This window comes from Ceratotherium simum, chromosome Y, assembly GCF_057802395.1.
Source record: "Ceratotherium simum simum isolate JZ-2026a chromosome Y, ASM5780239v1, whole genome shotgun sequence".
In the NCBI taxonomy this organism is placed as follows: Eukaryota; Metazoa; Chordata; class Mammalia; order Perissodactyla; family Rhinocerotidae; genus Ceratotherium; species Ceratotherium simum.
Genome location: NC_141941.1, coordinates 1,313,439 through 1,341,188, shown reverse-complemented (window position 1 = coordinate 1,341,188; position 27,750 = coordinate 1,313,439).

The following is a 27,750-nucleotide window of genomic DNA, read 5'->3' as shown; positions in this document are numbered from 1 at the left end:
ACAAGAGATGCAGTAGGGAGGAGACAGGTGTGATTACAAGGGAGGTTGATCCATTGAGACCATGTCAGCATCTTACAAGCTTCATTTTCACCCCGTCTCCTGTTTCTCTCTCTCAGGGATCCCATCTCAATTCACAGTTTCAACAACCCTCAGGTTTTTGGAGAGCAGGGCTGTAAAATGGAGATGAGCCACCCAAGTGGAATGCACATGGAGAGACATGCCACATCCACGTGGCCACCAGGACGATGCTTGGAGGAACAGCTCTCGCCACGAACTAACTCATTCACAGCTGAGTCCCAATTCTTAGGTGCAGGAATAAACATAGAAAGACTTTGAGTTGTGTGGGTTAGATTCCTGGGGTGGCTATAACAAAGTACCTCTATCTGAATGCCTTAAACCATAGAAATTCATCCTCCCCTAGTCCTGGAGACCAGACGTCTGAGATGAAGGGGTCGCAGGGCTGCGCTCCCTCCAGAGGCTCCAGGGGAGGGTCCTTCCTGCCTCTTCCATCTCCTGGGGGCTCCAGGCGTCCCTTGATTGGTGGCAGCATCCCTCCCATATTCTCACGGCACTCTCTGTGTGTGCATGTCTGCATCCAAATTTCCTCTTTTTATAAGGACACCCATCGTGTTGGATTAGGGACCCACCCTCTTGCAATATGACATCATCCTACATGATTAATTACATCTGCAATGACCCTGTTTCCAGATAAGTTCACATTCTCAGGTACTAGGGGGTTAGGACTTCAAGGTATGGATTTGGGGGGACACAATTCAGCCCATAACCCGATGGAGATCCAGAAATCCCACTGTAGCCATCTTCCCTCATCTCCTCTGTCCTTGTCATTTCCTGAAAGTGTCATCACTGGCACCATAAGAGTTTTTCATATAATATTTTCAGTCGCTCTAGGGGGACACCTTCCTGAGGAGTAACATAACAAGAATTAGAGGCAAAGCTTGTACAAATTTAGGAGTTTTTGCACCTAAATAACCTGGAACACCATCTTATAAATATTTAGCATTTTTTAACATATTGTGGTTTTCCACCCCAGACTGTGGAAAGTGTGGGCACACCTCACTTCCTCACACCCCAATTCTGTGCCATAATCGCCCTTGCCTGATCCTGGACCCCCCTACACTTCTCAAGTGTCACGTGAGTGAAAATTTCAAATCGCAAATTGTCACTTTAAAATAGTCTCTTCCCAGAGGCTGAACGAATTGTCTCATAATGTTCTTTCTTCACCGAGAACACTCTGCCATGATCATTCCCTCTCTCTTTTAAGCTCAGAGTGACAAAATGAAGAAATTAAAAGTAATATTGTAATATGAAACCCGTGCGTCCTTTTGCAATAAAAGAAAACACTGAAATAACACAGAGTCAACAGAGACTGTGGATTTTAAAGCCTTTCAATAATTTTATATAATCCCTGTAGATCAGACAGAGAGCTCTGAGAATGGTCCGTGTCTCCATCTGCAGGTCCAGTGGAGGTGCCAATCAAATTCGCTTCACGCTCGGATTCTTCCGTGAGGTCTCCCCGCCGTTTACCGCAGCTGTAGAAACACGGTTTATGCAACTTTCACTCCCAAATCCAGAGTCATTCTATCATCAGAAACTCTGTTTCTGTGAGTCATCGAGGGAAAAAAGCAACTCTCCTGAAATTTAGTGTTAAATAAGTAATAAGAGCTACAGAGGGGTGATTGTTAGTCACGAGCTTGAGAAAAAGCAAAACTTAGCCAACAGCCATTATGGGGCTGAACTGTGTCTTCCAAAATGCACTTGTTGAAGTCCTAACCCACAGGATAGGTGGCCTTTGGTGACAGGCCTCTCCCACCGAGCATCGTGGCTTCAAGGTGGTGGCACTTTTTGCAACATCCAATAGCGCCGTGCTTAATGCCTCACTACAGACACACAACAGGCTGGGCATACGGGACGGTGAAAATACCAGCCGCCCGTGTGCAGAGCGGACGCTGAGCCGAGGCTCGAGGACGCTCGTCATGGGCTGGCGCCACCTTCACAGAGGTCATTAACAGGAAACGAAGGCCCTGTCTACGGGGCCGCTCCATTTACAGCTGCCGGAGCAGCCGTCCCAGCCCACATTGGCACTGGTTCTCACACCTTCTCAGCTTGCCACCAACGCGTGGTCTGCAGGGTGCTTACTCGGTCAGATGCCTCTGAAACTACGAGAAAGAACAATTGAAACAGTCCACGTTCTGCCACTGGCCCTGGACACACCGAGTTCACCACCCCCAAAACCCCGTTTAGTCAAAGCATGATTGCCTAGGAGGGAACACAGATGAATATCTTTGATCCCGAAGGTTCAGGGCACAGGGGCAGACTCTATCACCCCAGCTTTGTGAAGCCAGACTCTGAGAAGTCCTCTGAGATTGTAAGAATTCATATTGGTTCTCAGAACAGAAATAACCTTATTGGGTTTGCTGATTGTTAAAGTAACACACACATATAATTTTTAAATATGTGTCATGGGTTGAATGGTATCCCCCAAAATTCATGTCCACCCGAAATCTCAGAATGGGATGTTATTTGGAAATAAGGTCTTTGTAGATGAATTAGTTAAGATGAGGGTCTAGGGGAGGAAAACAATTCCTCTACCCTCTAGGTTCTTCTAGTTGGTCTAGGAATTAAATTGACATGAGACAAAATAACAGGATAAAATCAAACACGTTTAATAACATATATACATGGGAGAAACCCAGGAAAACTGAGGATCTCATGAAAATGGCCAAAGCCACCAGTTTAAATACCATCTTCAGCTAAAGACAAAGGAGGATGTTGGGGGTGGTGGTTTGAGACTTCAACGGGGAAGAAGGCAATTTACATGGAAAAACAAATGGTTGGTGAAAAAGTGTTTGCTGGGCCATCTACAGACAATGGGACCCTAGAGAAAGAACGTTGATAAAAATGGGCTTAGCCAGGTCCCTCCCTCTCTGCCACACCCAGAGTTATCTATGGTGATGGCCTGTCCTGGGGACAGACTTTCTGTCTTAAATTCTTTTAGGCAGTTAGAGGGAAGGTCGAAGTTTCTTCCTGAGTCTTTTATTCTTAAAAATAAGCAAGCCAAAGAGACACATTTTGGGGTGGCCAATTCTGATTCCCTACAAGGTCATCTTGGATCAGCGTGGGCCCTAAAGCCAATAACAAGTGTCCTTATAAGAAAAGAGAAATTTGGAGACATAGAGGGAAGAAGCTCATATGACAACAGAGGCAGACGCATGGAGTCATGCGTCTACAAGATAAGGAACGCCAAGGATTGCCAGAAGCCCCCAGAAGCTATGAGAAGGTCATGGAGCAGATGTCCCCTCAGAGCCTCCAGAAGGACCAACCCTGCCTGCACCTTGATTTTGGATTTCTGACCTCCAGAACTGGGAGAGAATAGATTTCTGTGGGTTTAAGCCACTTAGTTTGTGGCTCTGGGTGACAGCAGACCCAGAAACTAAAAAAAAATTTATATGAAACAAAGCAAATCTTTATCAGATAGAAACGAGAGCCCGGCCATTTTTCTCCTCTGCCACAGATAAGCACGTCTCAGGGTTTGGCACATTTCTTTACTGGGCTTCTAACACCCGTGTAAATGGTGTGATTCCCCACACAGATAACATCCTCAGATTCACGCTCCTCTCTCACCAGCCACATCCTCTGCACTTGAAAATGTGTTGGGACCATCTCTCCATGACGATGACCTGGATGGTCCACACTTTTCTCCCTCTGTCCCCCGTGGAGAAGCACCCCCACATACTTAACCAAGTCCCAATCCTCACGTCCATAGCAGGTTTCAAGTTTTGTACATTTATAAACAATGTGGCAACAGTCTTCTAGATCAAATCCTAATTTTCAATGTTTATTCTCAGAAAAAAACCCTGGAGGTGGAATTTCTATCTAACTGTAATGCCAGTCGCTCGCCCAAATGGGTGTGACCATTTACACGGAGCCAGTTTGCCAATTTTCCCAACATTCCTAGCCAGATAGGGTCTTTTTAGTGTTATTTTTAACCTTCCCAATATCAGGTCTGCTTCTTGGGGAACCCCAACTAATGTGCTAATTGCCTCCATCACTGAAAGGTTTCTCTGTGTCCCCCGTGCTTCCATCAACAACAGTCTCCTCCTACGCCCACCTTGCAGCTTGTCACTCTTTCCATTTATTTTCACACGTCCGTCTCCGCTACTGAGTGTGGGCGGTGAGGATTGGGGTCCCATCATCGTGAGCCCCACCTGAAACTCTCTGGCCATTGCCCCCTCCCCAGCCTAGCGTGATGCATCGTCCTGGGTGCTGAGTCCTCTTTCCGATCAACATGAGCCCACGTTGCTCTGCACATCCCAGAGCAACACATTCACTCCTCTGGATACACCCTCCAGGGAGTCTGACTCCTGGCCAAAACCTTCAGACCTGACCGGAGACAATCGCACAGCTTTACCTGGCAGGCCTCATGGGGAAAGATGGCCCAACTCCCCACTCCAGACGTGGTGCAGGGCCAGTGCACTGCAGACTGGGCGGGGAGCTGCAGGCAAGGGTTCAGGCCCCGCAAGCCGGCCCCACGTGCCTCCATCCAGACATCTCTTTATGGGGGACCCTTGGCTGGTGCACTTTCCAGGTGTCTCTGCTCAGACCACCTTATCAGGGGAAGAGGAGAGACCTTGAAGATCCTTTTCTCCCTTGGACTCAATACTCAGCACTTTTCCCTCCTAGCCCTCTTTATAACATTATAACTATTATAGATAATGGAATATATAATAGAATCTATGTATATCTATATGTAAAATGGGAAAACCTGATGTGACCAGATTGTACTATTATATATTCTATTATATATTCTTATTATTCTGTTATATAGAATAATTATAATACTATTCTAGTCACATGTCACTTAATGACAGGGACACATTCTGAGAAATGCATTGTTAGGCAATTTCATTGTTGTTCAAACATCACAGAGTGTACTTACACAAACCTAGATGGCATAGCCCAGTACACACGTAGCATATATGGTACTAGTCCTATGGGACCACCATCGTATATGTGGTCCATTGTTGACAGAAATGTTGTGATGTGGTGCGTGACTGTATATCATCCATTATATACATAATATCATATATTATATATAATATTATACATGTGTTACGACAATAGTATAGCTACGGTAGACAATATAACATAGCATAGAATACACATCTGTCTATATTGCAAGGTGGGAAAATCCTATGTTTCCTACAAGTTGCACTGTGACATATTCAAACATATATCATATAATACATTATATAAAATATAATATGTGTTACAATGTTATACACATATTATAATGTGTTAATATTGTAACTATTATCGACAATAGACTATATAATACAATATATCTATATGTAAGTTGGGAACATTGCACAACTGTCTACTCCATATGTAGCGTGTGTTACAGATATACACTGTATCTCATACAGTGCTCTGATTTACATATATGATACAGCAGGAGAGTGCACAATGCTGCCACCGGATTGAACCTCAGAAACCACCCCACCCACTCTCTTCCTTGTCCTTTTCGTCACTGAGTCTCTGCTGATGGGGGTCCCTGATGTGCAGAACTGCGCATTTCCGTGTGGCCTCTGGGCAAACAAACTTGGATGCACAAATGTGTGGAAATAGTCTCTTAGTCCACACAGGCTTCAGTGCATCCTCGAGAGATCTGAAAGCCCCCCTCGACAGGGACGGGAGCAAAGGCTTCAGGAAGATTACAGACCAGGGCAGCAGGTCACAGCTCAACTGAGAGTCAATTCCTCTTGGCTTGTGTTGATCTATGTGCAGAGTGGACTGAGACGGACCCTTCTTGGAGCCCATGGCTGAGCCACGACTGGCGCTTGGGAAACAAAGCCTATTACATCTGGGGGCTCCTGGGACTTCAAGGGGTCAGCTCTGAGCTATCAAGGAGAAAGTGTAACGAAAGAAATGCCTACCAGCTCAGCGGTTCTGAAGCCCGCTGCACTTCACCATCCCCAGGGAGACATTAGGATTCCTGTTGCACAGCCCCCACCTCGGATCAAATAAATCTGAGTCTCTGGGGGTGGCCCCATATCAGTATTTTTTAAAGCCCCCAAGATATTCTTAGGTGCAGCCAGAGTGGAGAACAACCGTCCAGGAGTGACAGACCAGGGGTCACACGTGGACAATTCACAGCTTTCTTGCAAGCACACAGTCCAAATAAAACAGCAGCAGCCCATGAATGCCCTTGCACGCTCCCTGCAAAGAAAGCCAAGAGGGAGAACCTGAAATGGGTAAATCCAAGGAGAAAGAATCTGTGTACACAAAACTCGGTAGTTCGAGAAGACGGGAGCAAAGGCATTTGAATACAGACACCCTAGACAGGCCTGCTCCTGAGGGGATGATGGAAACATTGAGATCAAAACAAGAGATTTCTGCAAGGGACCTGGATCCACGGCCGACCAGACAATCACACATCCACATAGTGTGAATCCGGGTTGTTTCTTTCCCAATTCGCTGGCAGTCCCCGAAGATCGGGAAATGATGATTCTGTAATTAGTTACACCTGGGGACCGGCAGCAACCAGCCCCACGCAGCTCCCCCCTCTCTTCTGTGAACGGCATGTTGTAATTGCAAGATGGCGCTACGATCCAGCCAATTGGTCCAGGCGAATAAGTACACATTCGATCGATGTGTTTAGTGCAGCGTAGCATCTAAATCTCATTAGATCCCCCAGCGCTGGGGCCAATGGAGCAAAGCCTTTGGCTCTTTTAATTAGAGGTTTACTCAGGTTTGAAATATATTCTGGGCTGGAGGGGAGATACCCAGGACACCCTCAGGGCCTGTTGACATATTCAAACTTATATCACATCATATATGGTCAGGGAGTGGGGATTTTGTGGGAACCCCTCAGCAGGTGGCCAAGGAGTGTGATGTTGCAGAGAGAACAGGATGCAGATCAGAGGAGAGAGACGAGTCCCCAAGTCACCTGCTCCACTATTTATTATAAATAGTTAGCATTTACTGAGATCCCAGTATTTCACAGGCATTTACTCTTTGAACCCCCTTGACAACCCTACCTGGTAGGTATGGCCAATACTCCCGCTTTACAGATGGGGAAACCGAGGCACAGAGAGGTTAAGTGGCATTCCTGAGATCCCTCTGCTGGTGAACGACCCAACTTTCCCTGCCAGCTAAGGTTCAAAACTGGGAAACACTGATTTCTCTTTCTACAGCTCTGCTTATCTCCCCATGGCTGAGCACGTTGACTTAAGACTGTCCAATCTCTTCAGAAACTTGAGCTTATTGGCGGCCTTTCCGAAAACGGCCCAAACTACTGGTGACTACACAGAGAAACGCTTCACGTGGCCAACAATAGGGTGTGTGTCCTAGCTGTGCCAGGAAACCCATGGTACCCACACCCCTGTATCCTCCTGGGAAGGGTGGCCATATCTGATCCATTTGTGGGCACCTGAGCTCAAGGAAGCCAATCTGTCCGCTCACCAGTGGCTGATGGCATTGCCCAATATGGCTTGCAGAGCCAGCTGGATTCTCTTTCTTGAAAATGCTGGGCCTTCTTAGTACGTGCAGGCTGCTATCCCAGAATACCATGGACTGTGTGTCTTATAAACAACAGACACTTACTGCCCCCAGTTCTGGAGGCTGGATGTCCGAGATCAAGGTGCCAGCAGATTTGGTGACCGGTGAGGACCATCTTTCTGATTCATAAACGGCATCTTCTCACTGTTTCCTCAAGTGGTGGAAGCTCTTTGGGGTCTCTTTTGTAAGGGCACTAATCCCATTCATGGGGGCTACACCCTCATGACCTAATCACCCCCCAAAGGCCCCACCTCCTAACACCATCACCTTGGGGGTTAGGGCTTCGATATATGCATTTGGGGGACACAAAAATATTCAGTCTATAGCACGGGCTAAGAACTCTTGAGAGCATCAGGGCGTCCACTGAGGCCAGAAGCTCAAAGATGCTGAGGTGGAGAAAGTCCACTGAGGCAACGATGGCCACGTACAATGCAAGGCCACCTGGGAGAGAGAGCCATGCGATGCTCATGGCGTGTGGAGGGTGGAGAAGTAGAATCAACTCGCACAGAGTGGGGAGTCGGGCTAAGTGTGAGCAGGACAGCAGATAGCCAAGTGCCCGCTGCCACCTCCTGGGGGGTCTTGGAGCCCACCTGAGGGCCCCCAGTCCCTGCTCCCCTGAAGCCATGAACACGTGAACAGAACCAGTAGACCCCATGACCAAGGTGGAGCCTGTCTCTTAGATGCAAAACCGTCCGATTAACTCAACACGCAAATTAAAACGTTCAATGACCCCAACGCGCTGCACAAAATGTCTCAAAATAGTGCGGATCTGAAGCCGCCACCCACTGGGCTGAGGCTATTTTGAGACGTTGTTTTTTCTTTGCAACCAGTCCTTTTAATAACCACAGATTATTGCACCAACTCAACGAGGAGCTGACCCTAGGCTCGGTGATTTCATAGCAGTTGGGGTTGACAAGGGTTTATAGTTATTTTAAGGTCTCCACATAAGACCCTAAGCAAAACTTTGACTCGGTTGTCAAAGTTATTTTAAGGAGATCAGTTAAATTATTCAAGGGGCAATAATAAAGTCACTGAAGGAGCTAGAAGAGCAGGCATTGATAAGGAAAAGAGTATGTGCATGTGTGTTGTGTGTGTGCAAGAGAGAGCAGAGAGAGTGCATGCGTTTGTGGGTGCAAGGTGTTTCTCCAAGTTACTATGTGGGAGGACAGGAGAGGAGGCAAAATGTGAGAACTTAACAAATGTTTACATTATAGCAAATCAGTTGAATGACACTACTATGGAAGAGAACAAAAAGAGAGTATTTAGATTGTATGTGGTGACACTTATGGTACTATAGAGTGATTTGCCTGCCCCCGTGTTTAGGGTAAAATGCACTATTCCAATCCTGCTAGATAAATCTTTTAGAGATCACTGAAACCTAATCATGTATTTTAACCACAATGCTTTTCGGCAGAAATCTTCCTCAAGCATCTAACACCTTTTGCCTACTATAACTTTGGATGAGTCAGGATTATCATCATCGATGACTTGCTCTAGAAAACCATAATAACAGCAGCACTGATTGTCGCTACTATAAATAGTTCCTCTATGGCAGACACAAGCCTAACTTCACTTCATTTCATTCACTTAATGACGCTTTGTGAAGGCACAGCTATTGTCCCTCATCTGTGCATATGGGAGGATTGTCTAGTCCCGCCCATTTCTGGTTAGATGGACCCATAACTTGAGTTGCGAGTAACAAGTTATGAGTGGAAATGACGTGTATCACTTGGGATCCAGAGCATTTAAATGTTAAAGCAAGAGCCTCCAGGAAACTCTTTCTCCTTTCCTCTTGTTCTGACCAACGTGTGTCTTGGACGATGGTGATGACACAGAGCAAAGCACCCAGCCAACACTCCTCAATGGACATGCAGCACAAGCAAGGAATAAAACCCCATTGCTTTAAGCCACCAAGACATTGGTGCTGTTTGTTCCTGCAGCATGACCTCCCCTCTCCTGACTGATACCAGCCACATGAGTGGACGCAGAGAGACTTGTTGGGTAGACATTGCAATGGTGACTCTAGGCAGGATGGACGCAATAGGAATGGTGGGAAATCCTCAGATTATGTACATACTTTGGACAAAGGATTGGCTGCTGCATTGGGTTGGGTGTGCCAGATAAAAGTGGGTCTGAGCAATTTGGGGACTTATGGCCTGAGCAGATGGCAGAACTGATGAGCTGTCACTCACTGTGCCCCCAAGGAAGACTTCCTCTCTTCCCACACTTCATCCCTTTCCCACACACAGGATATGTCCCCCTGTCTCCCAGAGGAGAACATTCCCTTAATTTTCGCCCCTCTCCTTCAAATATGCCTCATCCATGTTTATCTTTACTCATCCCCTTGTGCCTTAATGGAGGAGTGAGCCCATTCCCCAAGAAGACTGTTCCTCTTCTCTCTGTTCCCAACAGCTTCCAGAGAGGAGCTCTTGGTACCACACCTGCATCCTTCTGCCCACATCCCCCAGGGTTACCTCCTCTGAAGGCTTTCTCAGGTCCAGGATCCTGCTCGAGCAAAGAACTGGGGAATCGATGCCCCATCTTCCCTGCCTCCCTCAGCCGGTACCGAGGGGACATGGTGACTCAACTCTGATCCACCTCCCCTTTGTGTGGGAGGATGGTAGGATGCACACTTGTGGATCCCAGAATGCCTTCTCAGCATCCTCTGTCATTGCCCAAGTGGCATCTGTCTTGAGAATGCATCCTTATGGCTATTTCTCTACCCAATCTCCCTTCCCCACTCCTCGCTGGTTCCTGGAATCCCCTCCCCCATGCCCCAAATTACTCAGATTCGAATCCCTCACTCAGGATCTGCTTCTGGGGAAAACTGACCCACGGCAAGCATCCCTTCCCATCGCATCCAGACTCAAGCTCGGGAGGGAACGGGTGTGGGAGCTTCGTGTTCAGTCTCTTGGTTTCCAATCTGATGTATTGATTGAGACCCTGAACCCAGGTTGTTCAAATCCCATCTCTGCCACCTGGGACATGTTCCTTCACCTCTCTGTGCTTTGGTCCTCTCGTCTCCAAGTGGGAATAACCATGGTGGCTCTTGCACGGAATGGTTCTAAGGAAGAGATGTGTGCATAGCTAGAAGCTGCATACCTCTGTGCCTAGAACTCATGCGTGATCCAGAAAGATTAGCCACCATTTGTAATGTTCTCCCTGGCTGTTTCTTTTTGACTTACCACACCCTTAAACAGTCTATCCTCTCTCCCTCATGCTCCTTATCACAGCATTTTTGAAAGAATTGTTGATGCTCAATGCCGTCGCTTCCTTACTCAACATCCACTCCTGACCGTCTATGGCACAGCTTCAATCCTCAACTCTTTGCAAAACTCATCATTAAGAAAGTCACCTCTCATTGCAGAGCTGGGCTTCCATTTTTACTTTCTTTCCAACATCAACACTCCCCAGCCCTTGACAGTTCTGGTCATCGCTTGTCTCCAAAAACTCTTTCCCCTTTTTACTTCCATGTCTCTGCTCATTCTGAATTATCTCCCGACATGCTGACTACGTCAGTTTCTCTCATGCCTTCCTCTTCCTTTGCTTGTCCATTATTTTTTTTTTTATTTTATAGATTTCATTTTTCCTTTAAAAATGTTGTCCTTCTATACACAGGTCTTGGAAGATCCCAATTCCAACTCAGTTTGCCAACTTCTTTTAAATCCAACGTTCCAGGGGGTGTTCCTTAGATCTTTCTGTCTAGATGTTCCACCAACATCTTAACCCCGAGCAACTCAAAACCGAAGACTTCTCAGCCCAATATCTTTCCCATATTCCCTCCCTCTGTTAATGTTGCCGTCCTTCCTATCTCCCAAGCTATTAGCTCTCCAAGCCAGAATCAACAGTTCCCACAAATTCAGGAGAAGATGGATTGCTCTGTAGCCATGGCAACAAATAACCACCAGAATGGGTTTCAAACTTGTTTAATTAATCAGCGACAACTTGTCTCAAGAACGTGCCTTGCCAGCTAAACGACCAGGTCCAGTTCTTACTTCTGAAGGCCAGCCAATCAAGAATAAACTTAATTTAATAAACCTACCTCTGCGGGCCAACCCATCACCAACAGTCTCACCGAACAACCAGCTTCCACAGATGACGTCGACCCCCCTTCCCCTCTGAGAATCACCCTATTAGAAGATCACTCCTCTGCTCTGCATGGGGAGGCTGTGGCCGACAAGCACGTCTCTCCCTGACTGTAGGAGGAGATGTATTCTGCTTTCTCTGTATTTCATCCATTGAGTGGAGGACCCATCGTCTTGGACCCAGGTCTTCCACTTCCTCCAGCATCAATGGCTCGCTGAATCTCTTGAGTCTCATCTTCCCAATCTCCTGGAATGGCCCCCTCCTTCCATTCACACCATGGTCTCCCTGATTCACCTCCTCACCCTCTGTGGTTGAGGGGCATCTCAACCCACTGGGGTATTGGGGCAGGAGATACAAAATCAAGGCCCAATATTATGTGCTGTCTTGACTTCTGGTAAAATCTGGCAGTCTCTGTTTCCTCGAACCCCGGATTCTCCTCTCTATCTGCTCCACAGATAAGGTCCCCTCGCCAAATAACCCCCTTTATCACGGGGACCGGACACAGCACCTGCCAGTCCATGGAAATATATTCGAACAGGCCAATTGCATTCTCCCCTGGAGCACACATATTGTTGCACAAGCGTCCTCACCATCCATCTCCAGAACTTTCCATCTTCCCAAACTGAAACTCTGTCCCATTAAACACCAACTCCCCATCCCCTCCGCCAGCCCTTGACACCCACCATCTACTTTCTGTCTCTATGGATCTGACTCCTCTAGTGACCTCATAGAAGTGGGATCACACAGTATTTGTCTTTTTGTGACTGGCTTATTTCACTAAGCATTGTGTCCTCAAGGTTCATCCACGTTGTAGCGTGTGTCAGAATCTCCTTTTTTAAGGCTGAATAATATTCCATTGCATGGATGCACCACATCTTCTTTATCCATTCATCCATCGACGTCCACTTGGGTTGTTTCCACCTCTTGGCTACTGTAAATAATGCTGCAATGAACATGGGTGTGCAAATATCTCTTTGTGACTCTGCTTCAAATTCTTTCCATCTCACTTCTTTTTATCTGTTTTCATCAATGTAGGGTCATCCACCTGATGTTATTTAATAAACCAAAGTCAGAGAGAACTTTCCTAAATTTAATTTTCCTGCAAGGCCATTTGATATGCAAATAAACTATTTCAGCCCAGCCAGTGACAGACAGGTGACATATTCTCTTTCGCATGGCAGCTTGATGAGAAATGTATTAATTGCACGGCTCATCCAGACATTATGATTCCCCGCCAGGTCTGGCTCTGCCTACATCTAGGTTTGTAAATTATTTAAATCCCTTTGGGTTCCCTGATGGGTTTTCCTGTAATTGAAAAAATGCAGATGAGTCTGACCATGAAGACCAGATCCAGGGACTCACCCGCGTTGCTCAGAAAGGGGGCTCTCTGCTCTGTGCAGCTCAGAGGGGTCCATGTGCAGCCCAGCGCAGACGGAAGCCATCCATCCACCCATCTCCTCAGTTTGTTGCAAACAGGAAGCTGTTGGGCGGGTGCAAGGAGCCGGGCGGTGGGAGAGAGGGGCCACTGGGGGCCTGATTCACAAGCTGTTTTTGATTGAGCAGTGGTGATGGGGGCTGCGTGGTTTAATTCTGAGAGTAACTCATGGAGAGGCAGGGCTGCACCTACCTCCCTGGGGTCCTGGGCCTGGGATGCAGGGTTCCTTTGCTGCAGAGCTGAACACCAAATGCTGGACTTCACAAACCAGGGCTCCAGGGGGCAAGGTCTGAGGGCTGTCCAGTCACTGCTGGAAAGGTTGTGCTGTCCCTGAAATTTTCCTCTGCCTTTTGGGAGATTGTGAAAATAAAGTCTTGCACCCTGAGATATCAGGCTCCCAGTGGAGAATCTAAACACTTCCTGGGTCTCCATACGGATATCGCTCCAGGAAAAACCCAGCCTTAGATCTCAGACTTCTCCTCCTCAAGGTGCCCAAGGCACTCACACATTTTCATCCAGACCAGGAATCTTAAGTCAGTTCCCACTCACCGGCCAGCACTTTCCATGAAAAGATCCCAAGCTGTAAATTCCGACCGCCTTCTCGGCCACAAGGGCTGTCCTCTGGAGGGGCTCAGCCCTCACCTCAAGAATGCGGGTCTTCGGGACCTGGCTAACCTTGAAGCAAAGATTGCTTCAGGGAGAACTCCAGGGCCAGCCCCCACGATCTCGCTGCAGAGTTCCCAGTCCTGAGATGGGAACCGTCCTGTCCTCGGGGAAAGATACCCAAAGACAAACAGAAGCACCCCATTACAAAAGCCTTGGAATTCCTCTGAGGCCCTAAACCAGGCCCGCTAGGAGATTGTAAGGCAGGGAGGGAAATATATTACCTCCATCCACAGGCCTGCAGGTACAAATAAACCGTAATCCTGTGGTTCCCAAACTCTGTGTCAAGGCACCCCAGGGGTGCCACAGGGAACCCACAAGGATCCCGTGGGTTGTTTTAATGTTTGAGGGAAACACAGCAAAATCTGTCGAGCACTGTTATGCCATTTGTGGCCCAGCTAACGGATCAACGGAACGTCGGGTGTTTCTCTTGGCTTGAGGGAGCCATGAAAAAATAATGGAGGCAGTGAGGGTACCGTGAACCTGGGAAGTTGGGGAACCTCTGTCCTCATCTGCGTATATGACTTCCTGAGCCGAGGCTTCATTGGGTGTCTTTGGGCAATTGGTGCTTTTGCATCAGGCTACAGACACAGCAGCTGTTTTCCAGTTGGTTCCGAGAGGCACTGGCGCCCCTGGAAGGCACACCGGACTCACGGCAGGAAGGTAATCAAGGAAGCCACCGCTGTGCTCCTTCCCCAATCTGGTGAGACCCACGCCACGTGGACGTGATGTGCACGGGAGTGTCCATGTGCACAAGAGTCCTCCTGCAGCCCATTCAGTTGCCTCCACTTACGTCCAGTCTAATAAACCGGTCACGACAAGACTCCTGTCCTCACAGACGGCAAAACACAGGCAGGGTGTGCCAGAACAAAACCCCTGTTTATTCCATAATAAAACCAGAAATGGATGCCAAAACGTGGTCACACGTGTTAGGAGCCCCATCAAAAACCCAGCGCAGAAACTTCTGCAAAAGAAAAAAAAAAATGTGTGTCAAAACTCTGCTGGTCTGAGACTTGATTGCAAATTCTGGCCCCTGTCCTACAGGTGGCTCGGGGGACAATGTGTCGAGTCAGGGAACGTCTCCAAGTGTAAACTTCTCGACTTTAAAGGAATTAGATGAGGCTCTTTGCAAGCTCTGTGGTGACGTGAGTGGTTCTAATAAAAGACGCGTCATCTATGCTCAGGAATATCCTAACCATCCAGCTAATACGCTGGCTCTTTGCCTAATTCCCAGATAACAAAGTATTTTTGCATTTGCCCTGAATTGCTTACTCTCTTTCCTTCAGCAAATCTGCTATGAATGTGCACCATGCAGCTGGTTGGAGCAAAGTGTCTGGTCTTTGCTGTAGACCAGCTGTCCTCAACTGGAGTGATTCTGTTCCCCAAGGGACGTTTGACAATGCCTGGAGACATCTATCACAGCTTGGAATGGGGAGAGATGCTCCTGGCATCTGGTGGGTGGAGACCAGGGATGCTGCTCCACACCCTACAGCGTCAGGTCCACCCCCATTACAAGCAGGTACCCTGCCCCCAATTCCACAGTGGTCGGGGTGAGAAACCCTGCTACATAAATGCTTCCCTTTAGAATTGAACAGCAAGTTGTGGGTGAGAGAACCCACAGCCCTACCCTTAGCTGAGCTCCTAAAACTCAAAATTAGCTCTGAAATTCTTGTCTTTAAATTCTGGGAAGGCTCTGGAAACAGGAATTCATCCTCCCCCAGTCCTGGAGACCAGAAGTCTGAGATGAAGGGGTCGCAGGGCCGCGCTCCCTCCACAGGCTCCAGGGGAGGGTCCTTCCTGCCTCTTCCAGCTTCTGGGGCTCCAGGCGTCCCTGGGCTGGTGGCTGCCTCTCTCCCGTCTCTGCGTCTGTCTCCACGTGGCTTCTCCTCTGTGTCTGTGTCTCCTCTTCTGTCTCTTATAAGGAGATCTGTCATTGGTCCAGTAGGACCTCATCTTAACTTGATCACATCTGCAAAGATCCTATTTCCAAAGAAGGTCTCATTCTGAGGTTCTGCGTGGACATGAATTGTGCTCAAAGATAGCAATTGGCTTCGACAGCCAGATGGCTGGAGAGCAGAGCGTGGCTAAGTGTTCTTAGGGGTGGCTGGTGGCCAGGCTTTCTCCTCCCCCGTAGCTGCTTCTTCTTGTAAGCTGGCTCCATCCACTGAAGCAGTTGCACCCCACCCATCAAGGGGACACAGCTGCTCTGTGTCCAACTCCTGACCCATGTTCTGTCACTAGGAAGAAAAGAGCTGGTCCCCTCTGTGTGTCCACTTACCTAAACTATAGTCCCCAGTTGTTTAATCAAACACTAGTCTAGCTGTTGCTGTTGGAGGTATTTTGTATATGTGATTAATATCTACAACCAGCTGACTTCAAGCAAAGGAGATGACCCTCCATGGTGCGGGTGGGCCTCATCCAATCAGTTGAAGGTGTTCAGACCCAAGATGGAGGTTTCCCAGAGGAAAAAAGAATTCTGCCTCAAGACTGAAGCATCAGCCCCTGCCTGAGCTTCCAGCCTGCCCACCTGCCCTGCAGATTTTCAGGCTTGCCAGCCCCCACAATTGCATGAACCAAATCTTTGAAACAAATTATCTTAATAAATCTCTTATGGTGACTAGCAGATACATATGTCCTAGGCACCTAATGCACAGTACAGTTAATATAGACAACAGCACTGTATTATAATCATCCTACTTGCTAAGAGACTAGATCTTTGTTATTCCCCCCACAGAAAAGAAATGGTAATTATGTAACGTGACAGAGTGCTAACTATTGCTACAGTGACAATCATATTACAATATGCAAATGTATCAAATCATCTTGTTGTACACCTTCAATTTACACAATGTTATTTGTCAAATAGATTACAATTAAAAAAATAAATGTTTCTATATATATAGTAATATACAAAATATATATTGTTATATTTTGTACTATATCAATATACATTATATATGTATATACTGATATACTATATATATGAGTGTATATGTGTGTATAGAATCCTGACTGATACAAACGCCACTAAGAAAAATTCCATGAAGATCTCTGGTCCAGCCTGAGTGCTCAGCCCATTGCTTGGACCGGAGTTTCTCCTCCTCAACACAGCCAACATTTAGACCCGGCTCACTATGCTCTAGGGGGCCATCCTGTGCACAGTAGGATGTTGAGTAGCATCCCTGGTCCCCACCCACCAGATGGCAGTAGCATCCTCCACCCAGACATCGCCAAGTGTCCCCTGGGGTGCAGAATCGCCCCAGATTGAGAACTACTGGCTTGGACTTATGTGTTTATGCAGGGACTTCACTGGGCCTGCTTGAAGAATCTCCACCTCTTGGTAGGGACGAGCCGGGGCAGAAAGATGCTGGAGGAAAATACACAGACACTGGAAAACCAGGCAGAGGGTTTGAATTAGATGTATTGGAAGGTCCCCCAGGCTCTGAAATTCTCTCATTCTAAGAACACAGCATAAGAGGGTGTGAGCAACCTTATTCACAAGTCTTGAGTCTGTTCCTGGCATCTAATTTTCTCGCCTTCAGTTCACGTATATTTAAGTAGGCAAGGAAGGTGAATCTTGACCAGCAGGAATCTGAGGTCCCAATAGGAATCTCCTCCCCAACATACATGCTGGATTTCATTTAGATATTCAAAAGTTCTCCTCCTGTGTGGGGATGCATTAGGATTAGCAAGTTATCCCCCCAAGGGATCATAAATCTTAAAGACAGAAGACTGAAGACCAGCTCTGAGCTGTGCTGGTTTCTCTGGCTGCTCTCCAAGGAAAGCAGACGTGGATTTATTAGCCCAGTGAAGCAAAATGTTTTACACTCTGGAGCTGATAAGAAATGAGACATAGCCAGGTCTCTAAAGAACAGAAACGTGTTTCAAGAGTGTCAAGATCCCACAAAGCGACAGTAATGTGCATTTCACGTAGCGTCCCAAACCAGGGCGGAAACTGGGGCATGCGGCGAACTCACGAGGCCGGGAGAGAGTCTTCATTCGATTTTAGACACGGGGAACAGATCTGAGTCACAAGCACAGACACCAAAAAGCCATCCAAAGCAATATGTTCAGGAGAAGATAAGTTTGACTTAAAGCATAGAAAATGCTGTTATTTTCCAGAAGGATGATAGGCATTGAACGCTTTCGTCCCTTGGCTTAAATGATGGGAACCTTCGCTTTCCCCAAAACTTGAAGGTGTCCTGAAAGCTCATATTTATAAACACACTGAATGGCGAAATGAAAATCTTGAAATTCCCCAGTTTTACCTGGACAGAAGGGGTATTTTTAAGCTTTTTAAGCCTGTTCTTCGAGTTTCATGTGACATTGAGCCAGCATCCCCAGCTGTGGCTTGGTTGCACATCTTGGAGTCACTCGGGGTTCTGGGTTCGAAATGGGGACATCCCCTCCCCAGCTACTTTTTCGAGAAACTGCAAAAACAGACATTTCCATAGAGTCTCTGTAAGTCAAATTTAGTTTACATACCTCTTAAAGACACTGAATTAGTCTGTTCCGGCTGCCATTACAAAATACCGTAAACGGGGGCGTAAACAACAGACGTTTATTTCTCACAGTTCTGGAGGCTGGAAGTCCCAGATCAAGGTGTCAATAGAGTTCAGTCTCCGGGGAAACCTGTCTTCCTGGCTCACAGATGGCCACTCTGTCCTAATGTGGCCTTCCGTCTGAGCATGTGCAGAGAGAGATCTCTTCCTCTTCTTATAAGGACACCAGTCCTATTGAATAATGGCCCCACCCTTATGGCCTCATTTAACCTTAATTATCTCTTAAAAGCCCCACCTCCAAATACAGTCACCTTGGAGATTATGGCTTCCACATATGAATTTGGGTGGGACATAATTCAGTCCTCAGCAGATACCATATACTCCTATAATCAAAAAACTCTGCACATCTTGCTTCCATGAAATAGGAAATACCAATCTGTTGAGATATAATTATTAGTTTGAAATATTTTAGCCAAAGAAACATTTTACATCTGATCTTGAAATGGTGATGAAGGTCAACCATCTTAATTCACCAGCACAGAGGCTAAAGATTCAGATGGGCACAGAGATGGCAGAAGACATCGGAGTGTTCACCACCCGATCTAACAAACTCTGACCCTTGGCCACGTCTAGTTCAGTTGTGTGTTCTTCCAATCAGACATTACAGGTGCATGGAAGTGTCCTTTTGATCTGAGTAATTTTCATCATACGTTCCTGTTCTAGAAGGCGGATGTTGCCATCAGCGCCCAACAGACGAGACCCGTGTCATGCTCAGTTGCGGGGGGAGGCAAAGAGAAGAGGGATTTCTAAACACGAAAATATCTGGGAAGACCTGTGTTCTCTACTCCTCCCCTGAAACTCACCCCACAAATTCCACAGCTAGGGAACCTCCTTGGACGGGTGTGGGAATCTCCACTTGGAGATAACCATGTGCTTTTAGCATCACTGGTTTGTGGAAGAGCATCTTCTTCTTTCATTCTTTCAAGCCAATCTTCTTATCCCAACCCATTCTCCACCCACATCAATGGGTTGACATTCCAATGGGTCTACTGTGCATTTCTTGCTTACGTTCTTTAAAACTGAGCTATAATGTTTAACAGCCATGAGGCTTTTAAGGTCCAGGAATAGGATCATGGTCTCCATCTCAATCAATTTCTCTTTCTCTCTCCTTTCACAAAGAGCTGTGTTCCAAAGAGCTGTTGCTTTGCTATATGCACATCTGATCCACTGCTTCTGTGACAACCCTATCAACCAACTTGACCTGATATTTATATAACATGGCACCCAATGAGAGTAGAAAAAACATTCTTTTCAAGGGCCCGTGAAACATTTGCCAATGTTGACCAATGCTGAGCTATATAAAACAAAATCCAAGACATCCTAAAGAATTAGAATTTTGTGATATATGTTCTCTGACTGCTATGGAAGTAAACTGGAAATTGATACCAGAAAGCTATCTGTAAAACCCCCAAATATTGGAAATTAAACAGCACACTTCAGAACAACCCTTGGGCCACAGAGGACTAATAAGGGAAGCCCAAAAATATCTTGAATTGGATGAAAATGTGGACACAACATGACAAAATTGGTGGGATGCAGCTTAAGCATTGTTTAAGGAGGATATGAAGCATTCAATGCTGATATTAGGAAAAAAGGAGGGTTTTGAATCAATATTTTATGCTCTCACCTTAAAAAAATTGGATAAAGACATTAGACAAAAAAAATCCCAAGCAAGCAAAAGGAAGGAAATAATAAAAAGCATCAATCTGTGAAATTGAAAATAGAAAAGCAATAGAGATATCAATTGAATAAAAACTGGTTCTCTGACTTCTCAATAAAATTTACAAACCTCTAGCCAAACCAATCAAGAAAATAAAAGAGAGAAAATAAATAACCATATCAGAAATAGAGGAGGCAGGATATCACTAAGACATTATCGATTGGATTAAAAGATTAATAAGAAGGCATTATGAACAAATTCACCTCAACCAACTCAACTACGTGGATTATACAGACAAATTCCTTTAAAGACACAAATTGCCAATGTTCGCTCCAGAAGAAATGAATAACTTTAACTGTCATCTATCTACTCAAGTAATTAAATTTGTAGTTAAATACTTCAAGCCCAGATGGCTTCACAGGCAAATTTCAACCAAATATTTAAGGGAAAAAAATCTCTATTCTGTACAAACACTTCCAGAAAATAGAAGGAAGTCCTTCTCAACTCATGCTAAGGATTTTGGCATTTTCGCTGATGAGGAATTTTTGCCAAAAGTTTTATTTTCTAGCAATGTCTTAATCTTTTTTTTTTTTTTTTTTTTAAATCAGTGTAAGGCTGGCTTCATAAGATGTTAGCAAATCGAGACCGTCAGTATAAAGAGAATCATTTTCATGACCGAGGGTGGAAGGAGGAAGGATTGTTTCCCAGGAATGGGGTGTTGGTTCAAAATTTGGAATAAATCAAGGTAATTCATCATGACAACAGAACAAAAAATAAAAAGCCTATGATCTTGGTAGATGCAGAAAAGACATTAGACAAATGCCAACATGCATTTATGTTAAAAAAAAAGATTCTCAAACTAGACATGGAGAAAACTTCCTCCACCTTGTAAAGGGCATCTACAAAAACTGACAGCTGTTACTCTCAGTGGAGCAAGAATGAATATTTCCTGATAGAATCAGGGGCAAGGAAGCCCCCCTCACAGTTTATGCAACATCAAACTGGATGTCCCAGCCAGTGCAATTAGGAGACAAAGACAGAAAATGCAGACAGATTGGCAAGGAAGATATTGAACCAGTTTTAGGTTCAATTGATTATCTCTATTGCTATTTTGTATTCTATTTTATTGATTTATGCTCTTTGTTATTTCCTACCTTTTCCTTTCCTTATTAAAAAAAAGGTGTCCACATAAAAAGTCTGAAAGTCCCTATAAGAAAACGATTAAAAGCAATATGAGAGTTTAGCAAGAGAGAGTCATTAAACAAGATCAATTTACAAAAGTCAACTGTATTTTTTATATACTAGCAATGAATAATTAGAAATTGGAAATTTTAAAATACCATTTATAATAGCATAATAAATATGAAAATTTAGCATGAAATCTAAAATAGTACATGTAAATTATATTTGCATAAAATACTAATTAAAAAAAAAATCTGTGGAAAGACCTACCATGTTGGTGGACTGGAAAAGCCAACATTGTTAAGATGCCCATTCTGCCGCCAAATAATCTATAAATTCAGTACAAACACAAAGTCTCTGCAGACATTGTTGGAGAAATAGATAAACTGACTCTAAAACTAATAAGGAAACTCAAAGGATTTAAAATAGCCAGAATGGTCGTACAAAAGAAGAACTGAGTTGGAGAATTCACATGACCTGATTTCAAGACTTATGTAAAGCTACAGTAATGGTAACAGTGTGGGACCAACCGAAGGATAGACATGAATCCATTGAACAGAAGAGAGCATCTAAAATTCGACCAAAGTTATATGGTAAATTGATTTTCAAGAAGGATGCCAAGGTAATTCAATTCAGGAAGAGTAGTCCTCTTAACAAATGGCGCTAGACACTGGGACATCCATATGCAAAACTGGGAACATTAGTCTATACCTCACATCGTAAAGAAATTCACTCACAATGGGTTATAGACCTATTTGTAAATGCTAACTATATAAAGCCTATACAGGAAAAAAGAAGGAAAAAGTCTTTTTGACATTGGGTTAGGCAAAAACTTATTAGATAGGCTATAAAAAGCATGGTCCATAAAAGAAAAAAATGATACTTTGGACTTCGTCAGAATTAAAATCTTCTACTCAGAAGTGAAACTGTCACTATTTGCAGATGACATGATTTTATATATAGAAAACCTTAAAGAATCCACCAGAAAACTTTTAGAAGTAATAAACGAATATGGTAAAGTTGCAGGATACAAAATCAACATACAAAAATCAGTTGCATTTCTGTACACTAACAACGAAGTAGCAGAAAGAGAAATTAAGAATACCATCCCATTTACAATTGCAACAAAAAGAATAAAATACCTAGGAATAAACTTAACCAAAGAGGTAACAGATCTGTACACCGAAAACTATAAAACATTTCTGAAAGAAATTGAAGAAGACACAAAGAAATGGAAAGATATTCCGTGCTCTTGGATTGGAAGAATTAACATGGTTAAGATGTCCATACTTCCTAAAGCCATCTATAGATTCAATGCAATCCCTATCAAATTTCCAACAACATTTTTCACAGAAATAGAACAAAGAATCCTAAAATTTATATGGAACAGCAGAAGACCCCGAATAGCTAAAGGAATCCTGAGAAAAAAGAACAAAGCTGGAGGTATCACACTCCCTGATTTCAAAACATACTACAAAGCTATAGTAACCAAAACAGCATGGTACTGGCACAAAAACAGACACACAGATCAATGGAATAGAATCGAAAGCCCAGAAATAAACCCACACATCTATGGACAGCTAATCTTTGACATAGGAGCCAAGAACATAGATTGGGGAAAAGAAAGTCTCTTCAACAAATGGTGTTGGGAAAACTGGATAGCCATATGCAAAAAAATGAAAGTAGACCCTTACCTTACACCATACACAAAAATTAACTCCAAATGGATTAAAGACTTGAATGTAAGACCTGAAACTGTGAAAGTTCTAGAAGAAAACATAGGCAGTACGCTCTTCGACATCGGTCTTAGCAACATCTTTTCAAACACCACATCTGACCGGGCAAGAGAAACAATAGAAAAAATAAACAAATGGGACTACATCAAACTAAAAAGCTTCTGCACAGCAAAGGAAACCATCAACAAAACGAAAAGACAACCTAACAATTGGGAGAAGATATTTGCAAACCATACATCTGATAAGGGCTTACTCTCCAAAATATATAAAGAACTCATGCATCTCAACAACAACAAAACTACCAACCCAATTAAAAAATGGGCAAAATACCTGAACAGACATTTCTCCAAAGAAGATATTCAGATGGCCAATAGACATATGAAAAGATGTTCGAAATCACTAACTATCAGGGAAATGCAAATCAAAACTACAATGAGATATCACCTGACGCCCGTCAGAATGTCTGTAATTAACAAGACAGGAAACAACACGTGTTGGAGAGGGTGTGGAGAGAAGGGAACTCTCATACACTGCTGGTGGGAGTGCAAACTGGTGCAGCCACTATGGAAAACAGTATGGAGATTCCTCAAAAAATCAACGATAGAACTACCATATGATCCAGCTATTCCACTGCTGGGTATTTATCCAAAGAACTTGAAAACACCAATTTGTAAAGGTACATGCACCCCTGTGTTCATTGCAGCCTTATTCACGATAGCCAAGACTTGGAAGCAACCTAAGTGCCCATCAAGGGACGAATGGATAAAGAAGCTGTGGTATATATACACAATGGAATACTACTCAGCCATAAGAAACGACGAAATCCAGCCATTTGTGACAACATGGATGGACATTGAGGGTATAATGCAAAGTGAAATAAGTCAGAGGGAGAAGGTCAAATACCGTATGATTTCCTTCATTAAGTAGTAGATAATAACAACAATAAACAAACACATGGGGACAGAGATTGGATTGGTGGTTACCAGAGGGGAAGGGGGGAGGGAGGAGGGTGAAAGGGATAATTCGGTACATGTGTGTGGTGATGGGTTGTAATTAGTATTTTGGTGGTGAACATGATGTAGCCCATGCAGAAATAGAAGTACAATGATGTAAACCTGAAATTTTTACAATGTTATAAACCAATGTTACTTAATAAACAAAAATTAAAAAATAAAAAATAAAAAATAAAAAAATAAAATAGCAAAATAAAATAAAATAAAATAACATCTTCTACTCTTTGAATGACACTGTTAAGAAAATAAAAAGACATGCCCCAGATTGAGAAAAAAAATTTGTTTAACACAGATGTGCTTTTGTGTGTCTATCTATCTATCTATCTATCTATGGATCCATTGTGTAATCTATACATACATATAGATATGTGTAATCTACATATCCATCTTCTAATCTGGTCATCTGGATATATGTTCATATATGATAATAGACATATCAGTCTATGAATGCTAAGAGACTCGAATATACACAGAACTCTCACAATTTAATGATAACAAAACAACAAAATTTGTTTTAAATGGGTAAAAGATTTGAATATGTAGTTCACCACTTCCCCAAGAAGGGATCACATAAAGATAGCAAATAAGCTCATGAAAAGACACTCGATATTGTAGGGGAGGAAAAATAACTTTCCCTCTACCCTTCTAGGTTCTTGACCAACACCCCCACCCTATAATAAAAAGACACATTAACAGGAGAAAAGCAAATTTAATTATATCAGGAGCCACACCAAGACACGAGACTCAAAGAGAGGAAGCTCTTATACCTTGTAGACAAAGAAACAATCAATTTGTGCAGGCTTGACAAGACAAAGGGGTTTGGGCTGAGGGTAGTAAACGGGGAAGATGTAACGAGGTTTGTTTATACGGCCTTCTCGGCCCTCGATCCCCCGCTCTGGTGATGGGGATGACTTCCTTCCTCCTGGCACAGGGAGGGGACCTCTCACTGCGGAGATTTCCCTCCTGCTTTTGGGGAAGAAGGTTGGGGGGCAGTCAGAGTGACCTTCCTTTTTCTGCCATGTCCTCAAACTCCTTGAGATGAAGATAATCTATGGGCCAAGGTACCATATTTTAGGGTGGCACAACCTGAACCCCATCAGCACTATTAGTCACTGAGAGAATGAAGTCAAATCCATAAGATACTACGACACACACATGCATCAAGAGAGTTGAAATCATTCGTCCATGTAAATACCTGTGTGATAACTGTACTATTCTGAATCACCCCAAAATGGACACAACCCAAATAAATAAAGCACGCCACATCCACACGATGGAACCCCACAAGAATAGAACCACCCACAGAGACACCCTATGACACAGACGGACCTTAGATGCATTAGGCTACGTGGGAGAAGCCAGACACAAGAGGTGACAGGCTGCAGGACCCCAGTTATAGGACATCCTACAAAAGGCATAACTATCAAGACTGAACGAAATGAAATTAGATCCGTGGTCCCCGGGAACTGGGGGTGGGGACGGAGTCTATATTTTGATGATGGTGATGGTTACATGACTGTATACATTTGTTATCAAAACTCACAGGACTACGTGTCTAAACATTGGTGACTTTTACCAAACTCCCATAAACCTGACTTGAGAGAAAGTGGAGATCCAGAGATTTAACTGAACATTTTAGACAAACAAATGTTCTTTGGACTTGAGCCCCTCACGGGCTGAAGGAGTAAGCATCCTGAACTCGGGGGACCGTGCATTTCAGAGAATGGGATTCTGATAGAAAGCAATTATGTTACAAGGTGACAGAAGGGGAAGTCTCGATACATTTAAGGATAAATGAACCAGATGAAGTGATGATTCACTGTGCAAAACTATGATTAAAAAGATTAAAGTGTATCCATGACTCCTTCAAACAACTTTGAAGGAATTAAGGGGGGAAGGGAAATAAATATCTATTTAATGCACTGATGAAAAGCTTTCAAAAACCAGTTTTGCGTGATAATAGGAAACAAATATCAGTTGCTTCCAAGCAAGAACCTTCATAAATGAGAAATACCTGAATTATGCCCCAGTATGAATAAGTCAGGTGTTTAAGACCTCGAAAAGGTTTAAATGAAACAGTTATTTATTTCTCACATTTAAGTAAACATTGTAAGGGCGTCATTCTGGGTCTCTGTGCTGATGTGTGTGTGTGAGCCCCTCTGCTGGATGTAAGATCCTATGTGTGTGAAGTCCTTGCTGTTTTCCATTATTTTAAACAGAAATTGGCCGCAGGAAAACTTCCCTTTGAATTTCCCACATGCCTGCCAGTCTGTTTCACTGTAAATTTTGAACCCGTATACTTTGAAATAAAGGAAAAAGGCAGGTAGGTGACAGGTAACAATTAGCATACATCTTACATGTTTTATATACAAATGTTTTATATCCGAAGACGAAGACTGGAGTGGGGGGGGCTGTAGGTACGGCCCTTACAGTGTCAAACCCACTAAAAATAAGCTCTCAGGATTCCCAGATCTTGGAGAAATTTGTACGGCTTATGGGTATTACCAGAAACAAGGAAATGCAATGCTATTACTGCACAATTTCACATCTTCCCAAAGACACAGTTATAGTTACAGAAAAAGCACTGTGTCATTTGGGGGCAATTCTCTTTGATTTCCCTTAAGAAAAAGTAATGATGCTGCGTGCTTGGATTAGGAACAGTATTTTCCAGGTTTCTCTCTCTCATTCACTACGTGTGTGTATATATATAACTCATCCCCCCACAAACACACACACAACCGTATCTATCTTGTCTATAAACAGAGAGAAAGAGAGCCATATATGCTAAGATATATACACATAGATAATCTATGTATCTATGTATCTATCATCTATCTATCCATCCTATCTATGTTTCAACTATCTATCCGTTCTACCTACCTATCTATCTACCTATCTATCATCTGTCCATCATCTATCAACCATCTGTCATCTGTTTATCTATCTATCTATCTATCTATCTATCTATCTATCTATCTATCTATCTATCTATCTATACTATCTATCTCTCCATTTATCTATCTATCATCTCTCTAATCTATCTAATTTATATCTACGTATCTATCATTTCTCTCTATATATATACACATACACACTCACACATTCACACATACTCACACACACACCATCCCTTGGTAAATGTTCACATTAATTTTAGAACATACATGGATAGAAAAACTGTATTTTCTCCTGAAAACAGAAGACACCACAAGACTGTGTTTCAGAAATACCGAATCCAGAGCCCCCTGCTGAAGATGCCAGCAGCATCTTCCCAGCCCGTGTGGACACAGGAGGAGGGAGCCCCAGCGTCAGGTCAGATCCTGGAGGTCCAGACCATCTGTAAAGAGGACTGGGTTCAGGGTGCAGGCTGATTCTTGTGCCCATCAATCCTATTAAGCGGCCAGAGCTGCCCTGGTGAGCAATTAAGCGGATCACCTCGCAGGCCTGGGGGCCCCATCAAGGTCTCCATTTGATTTGGTCCATTTCCCCAGGGCCTCCGTGCACGTGCTCGGATTAAAGTGAATTTGGCTACAGAACGGTTTTGTAAATCTTGAATGCAGGGAAGTTCCCACCCGAGCAGCACCCCCAGCCCTGTGCAGGAGGCCGGTTCTGATCCATGCGAAACAGTCCCCGATCCCCCGCCGGCTGGCTGCATTTCCCAGCTCTGGGTTGGGGCTCCCTCTGCCATGACCTAGAGGCTCTTCTCGCCTGCCTCCTCACCTGGACCAGCTTGGACCTTATTCATCTTTGCGCTGCCCCCCAGAGTCCCAGCTGAAAACTGTGCTCAATCGAACAGAATCAAAACATAGGTCCAGACACCAAGTTCCCCACAGGG